The 6,439-nt window shown below is 40.0% G+C and overlaps 1 non-coding gene across 1 annotated transcript; it reads right to left on the minus strand.

Annotated features, from left to right (window-relative positions):
- Window positions 1–5,730: 5,730 nt before the first annotated feature.
- Window positions 5,731–5,802, minus strand: trnah-gug (transfer RNA histidin (anticodon GUG)). Its single transcript has one exon. It is a non-coding gene; the product is annotated as a tRNA-His (tRNA).
- Window positions 5,803–6,439: the final 637 nt, after the last annotated feature.

Below are 6,439 nucleotides of genomic sequence, written 5' to 3' on the forward strand. Positions count from 1 at the left end.
TTTTCTTTCTATTAAAATGTGATAACCAATCTGTGCAAGACAATTCCTCTTGATCGTAAAATTTTGCTGTCGTAATTTTTGCGGTTGATTGTAAAACATGTGCCAGTATGTCACGTGACCGTCAACCCAGTAATACATATCAATGGTGACTGCTTTCATGCTACTGAGCAGCATCCTGCACCTATGGCATTGTGATTTTATGAAGAGGGCAGTTTTGCTCCGGTCCATATGTACTATTTAACCTGTTTTAAACTCTTACCTTTTCAACTCCACTCCACAAGTGGCCAGGATAGGCTCCGGCAGCCCCGTGACCCCGAAACGGAAAAACGGTACAGAAGAAAATGAATACCTTTTCAAATAATGTAGGACTTTAAACATTTGGAATATAAACTGTGAAAAAGAGAGAATCAAACTCTTAAAGTTTTTGTGGGTGGCTCTCAAAAGAGCCGTTGTTTGTCCGTCCTTGGAGGACAGAAAACCCCATTCTGGAGGTGCCATGGGTCTGCTCCCTCTGCAGGAAAGTGGATCGTGAAGGAGTCTCTCAGCTGGAGAGCCTCTCTGTTGGCAGCAACCTATTTTATCTCGTGCAGCAGCTCGTCTTCAGTTACCACAGCCTCATCACTGCAGGTTCCTGTGGTGCTGAAGACTTGATGAAGCTGTGCCGAACACGAGAACTTCCCACTCTGCTGTGGATCTTCAGTCAGGCGTCAATACAGACCCCACTGTGGAGAGAGCATCCAGAAGGATTTCTTCACTAGCAGCCGGGCTGGTGAGAGGACGTAGTTAAATATGCACCTCTATTGAAAAAGGAGGCGCCCAGGGAATGACTGTATCCGGTTTCTCTGCAGTGGGAATGTCTCTTCTGCCACAAAGACACGGGGAAGGAGTTCTTTGTTTGTGTTTTGGGGGGATTGGGGACTCATTGGAGATAGACGATTGAATGATCCAATGTGAAGCGTCTAACCAAAGGGGGATAAAGCCAGTGTCCCACTGTGGCTCGTCCTGCCCCGTCATCGACCACCAACAAGCAACCAAAGCCTCAAGAGGAAGTGCAGAAAAAGTTCCTTTGCTCTGGGGGGCCTTCAGGACAACATGCTTGCTATCCACTGCCCCACTGGCCACTGCCCCACTGGCCACTGCCCCACTGGCCACTGCCTCAGAGCAATTAAAAGCCACAAGACAAGAACTCACTAGTCTGGCTCCAGGGTGGGGGCACTGGTAACTCTTATTGGGGGGAGTAGGTGGATCTAGTAATGAAAAGGTTTTTGTTTGAATCACCCTTAGTCTGGCCCGTCTCCCAGGACCAGTTTGAGGTGGAACACCACCCAGGTACTGGCTCCTTGGATCATTCGGGCTCGCAAACCACTCCACCACGATAAGGTGGCGATTCAGGGAGGGGATATTTATCAGTCGCTAGCCAATCACTAACAATTACTGTGGGGAAACTGAAATGCTGGGAGAAAACCCACAAGACTGCCCGGCTTTAATTTGGTTCATAATCTAAATATCTTGGTGACTGATTTATTTATTTATATATGTATGTATGTATGTATGTATGTATGTATGTATGTATGTATGTATGTATGTATGTATGTATGTATGTATGTATGTATGTATGTATGTATGTATGTATGTATGTATGTATGTATGTGTGTATGTGTGTATGTGTGTATGTGTGCATGTGTGCATGTGTGAATGTATTTATTTATATATTTATTTACTCATTTGTTTTTTATTATATTTTATTTTGTATTTTTTTATTTATTCGTTATCAATTACTTACTAATTGAACAGAGAGAACAGAACAGAGAGAGAAGGCGTAGATGCAGACAGCGAGGGCAGATGGCGCTCTTAGCCTCTAATTCACTTTTAAAAGTCTTTTTTAGAATCTAGGAAAAGCCGGAGCACCCGGAGAGAACCCACTAATGCACAAAAGAACACAAAAACTATTCTTCATATAGTGATTACCTTATTACCCTTGTGCTATTCAAGGCACTTTAAAGTTGGTTTACTGAGGGCTCTGTATTTATATTTGCATGTTTGGCCATAAATCTCTTTTCATATAGAACTTTATCTCTATATATTTTTGGATATTTCATGGATCACTATTTTTTGCTCTAAAACAATCTCTTTATGTAGATATATTTATGAGTCTATCTTTCTATCTGTGTTGTATACAACAATATATCCTAACATTTTTGCATATTTGTATATAAATTAATTTTTTTAGTGTTATATTTATACTTTTTAAAACAAAGATCAAAAGAAACTTCAGGTCAAACATAGATAAACTAACTAAATGAATATATGAAAAATATATAAAAACAAAGACTTACAAATATTTATCAACTTCAGACATGTTTCTCTACTTCCAAATAAAAAATAAATCTTTAAAATGAATTTATGACAACTTATATTTATCTTAGTAAAAACACTAACAATTTGTAATATTAAATAAAATAATATAAATACATGTAGAAAACCTGTCACACCTTTTTATTACAAAATTACTTATATTCCTACTAGCTAATGTTATCTAATATTTACACCTATGCATTGCTGCTTGCATTGGAGCTGACTTTAACGGCTGCTTCTTCTGACTGAACCCAACTGAACTGATGTGGTGGATTCACTTTCAGTGTGTCTAGCAGTTGAGAAGAGGCGTCCGGCTTTGCTTTAGGGCAATTGGTCTTATTTTTCCCTTTCCTATTGGTTATTTTCTTAGGTGCAGCTCCAATAGTAAACATACTTTTTTGTGATTCCAAACAAGCTGAGGCTGTTATTTGGTTCAATCCAGAGGCACTTTTAGGTCTATCAAATTCCGTCTGGATTGAGGTCTTCTGTTGAGGTGCACACACAATTGTCTCTGCTTGGTTGCTGATTCTATTGGTCGCTAAGTTGGACAGAAAGACCATCTCTACCACCTGAATTTCAAGATTTTCTCTTTTCTCCTTTTGTTTTCCAATTTGATCTTCCATGTGTGAATTTAGATTGTTGATTTCAAGCAGTTGTTTTGTGACCATTTCTGTCTCTTCTAAAGCTGTCTTGTAACCCTTTGAGTAGCTTGGTTTCTTTTCCACCTTGAGGAATTCTGTCACATTTTGGATCTTCTCCTCAAGTTCTCTGATTTCCTTTCGCCTCTCTTGTCTAATGTGCCGCTCCTGCTCAATACTTTTTTCAGAAAACAACCAGTCCTCATCAGCTTTAAGTGCCTCCTGCTCATATTTCTTGAGGAGGTCCAGTTTTTTTGCGATGTTCCTTTCCCTCTTAGCTAAACAGCTTTTTAGCTTATTGCGCTGTGAGATCAATCCATTAAGATCGTTGACGTCAGTTTCTTCTTGAGACTCCTCTGATAGTGAGTCTTCTGAATCAGAATCACTTGAATTGTCATCCTCACTATCTGAATCAGAGGGTCCAAATGGATATTCTCTGGGGGCGGGAGAGTCCAGACTGTGCTCATCGGTCTGCTCATCAGTGTAGCTGTTGTCAGGGGACATTGAGTAGTAAAACTCCAGATCACCTTCAAAGTCACTCTGACTACATTTCCTGTCGCCATCAGAGATTTGAGATGAATTGTCTTGAGAGTCCAGACTGTGCTCATGGGTGTAGCTATTGTCAGGGGACATCATATTGTTGACCTCCAGATCAGCTTCAAAGTCACTCTGACTACATTGCCTGTCACCATCAGAGATTTGAGATGAATTGTGTTGGGGGATGAGAGAGTCCTGACTGGTCTCCTCTCTGGAACTTTCCTCGGGGAAGACAATCATGTTATAAAAGTCGTCGTCCAGGACGATGTCACTCTCATTTTCAACAATATCGGACCAGAGTTTTTTAACTTTTTCTTCCTGTTGCCTCATTTTTCTCATTCTTGATAGCTGATTTGTTTTCTTTGTGTCTTCTTGAGTTGAAGGAATACTAATCTCTGGGGAGTATTTATGCATTTAAATCCCATCATGCCATGATGTAAAATGACATCATTGCATGTCATCATTTGATGATATGATGTAATATTATCAAAGGATGACATCATATTATATCATCCTTTGATGATGTAGTCATTGAATGATGTCATCACTGAATGATGTCATCACTGAATCACAGTACTGTTTTCCGAATTTCCCCCGTCTTCTATGCAGGATCTTCAAAGACGGAGAACCACAACCCACCTAAACCTCTGCCACAGTTGAAGAATGTCCGTCATTGATCCTTTCTCATCAAAAATCCTCCTGAACATTTCTGATGCTTTCTGAAACATTCATTGAAGAGCATTGGAAGATTTCTCAACATAAAGGTTTTTTCTCTCAAAGCAATAGATTGAACCGTATCGTACTTTATAACACACATTAGGAGTTCTATTCTGTGCCTTAAAACAAGGAGCATGAGAGGTCCCACATCGCGATTTGAGCGACGGGCAATTCGCCACTTCCAGTGCTATCTTCTTCCAGAAGTGGCCAGTTTCATCCATCATTCAATCATCCGGATGATAGTTACATCTATTCTCCGTGATAATCTTCCTCAGTGTATCACCTGCAGATTTGGTTGTTGTTTTCTAAATCCTCCCTGAATTCATAACCAAAGAAATAGCTTTTAACATGAACCCAAGTGTGGAGTAAATTTGTTTTGGATGAGAAAACAGAAATTTCTGCACAATTACAGAATATAACGTTGTTATAACTTGTTCTTTCAACTATGTGAGGTTATCCAAATATATTTTTCCTTGCCAGTTTTTATCAATTATAAAACTTTTTTTTTTCAACTGAGAATGATCTTGGAGATCTTGACAAGCTGGAGCCTCAGAGTTGTACAATAAAAAAATATATGTTATGTTTGTTTCTCTTTTTTTGGATTTTTCTCAAAGGCAGATGACCAATAAATAAAATGTCAAAAGTCTGAGGTGAGAGAGCAGAAAATAAAACCAACTAAGAGTCCAATACGAGAGATCAACCTGACTCTTCACTCTTTTCCTGCGCAGCAACGGGTGCATGAGTGTGCACTGCGGATTAGATGGATTTTAGGGCAATGTAGAAAATCTTTCAGTGATGTGACGTTTAGAAAAGAGTGCTTGAGTGCTGCTGCAGAGATTTTCCTGGAAGGCAGACACAAAAATATGAACTCACTAACAAAATTAAGCCAATCCCAAAGTCAGCCACCTCCACTATCAGAAGATCAAAAATATTAGCAGTTGATGTGTTGTCACAGCTTGAGGATGCTTTGCAGAGAGTAGAAAGCATCTTATTAGAAATTGATGAGTCCACAGATGTCGCAGATAAGGCCCAACTTTTGGTCTATGTGGGATTTGTTCACAAACAAACCAAAGCATATTTCAAAACAAATATTCCAAAGACTATATTTTTTTCAGTTGGGTTAGGGCTCACAATGGCCTTTCCGTCCAACTCCAGCAGCATCGTGGGCCGTCAGGGACAAGTAATAACTCACTCCGCCCTTGGACAGGCGTGACGTAATAGACATTGAAAATCTCGTTGTTTAGTGTACATGAATGAACCCCAAATAATCACAGTTTAATTGAAGTTCCAAAGCATTTTGAAGTTGCGGAAGTGTTGTCCAACAGACTGAAGCTGTTGGGCATGTGGAGTCCAGACAGCCAAGTTCTGGCATCTTGGATGTGTTTTTGCTCCAAGAAGATGTAAAGTTTTACAGCTTTGAAGGGGTTCATGATAAAATCTTGTAAGTTTACAGAAAGGGATTATTCTGAATTTCTGAACATCTTGCTGTGACCCGGATTCGAACCGGGGTTGCTGCGGCCACAACGCAGAGTACTAACCACTATACGATCACAGCTGAGAAGGGATGGTGGTCATAGTTCTAGTCTTTGTTGCTCTCCAGGGCTTTTTTGTCAGAACACAGTTGGACCTCATGAACAGTAGAAATGCTAAGTTTGTTGTCTTCATACACACATATAGGAGAGACACATTTTCACATCACAATCACAGCAGGTGACCACTCTGGTCTTTCATTCACAATACTTTTGCCCCTTTTAGTCAAAAACATTGTTCCATTCTCTCTTTACTTAGTATCAGCCTAACAGCGGCATGTGGGTAGAAACTGGCTTCAATAACCACACAGAAAACACCATAGAGATCTTGGTACACCAAGGTGTGAGACAAGAAAACCAACCTTCAAGAAGAAGACTCTATCACAACAGCTGTCTTTACTGAGTCTGAAAGTGACACCAAAATGAAGACAAAAATAACAGGCTCATTTCCACCATGCCTTCCCATGTGTCCAAGGGTCCTTGGGCAAGACATTAAATCCTGTTTTTGTCCTGGTCGTTTAAGGTTGGCGCCAATATTTAGCAATGTGTGAATGTGTGTGTCTATTGGGGAATGGGACTGTGAATTTAAAGCAAGCCTCCTAGGAAGGTAGTAAAGCACTGCATAAGTAGCATCTGCTGCTAACTATTTATTCAGATTTTCAC

The sequence above is a fragment of the Oryzias latipes genome, chromosome 2 (genome assembly GCF_053564925.1).
Source record: "Oryzias latipes strain Hd-rR chromosome 2, Olatipes_Hd-rR_3.1".
NCBI lineage: Eukaryota > Metazoa > Chordata > Actinopteri > Beloniformes > Adrianichthyidae > Oryzias > Oryzias latipes.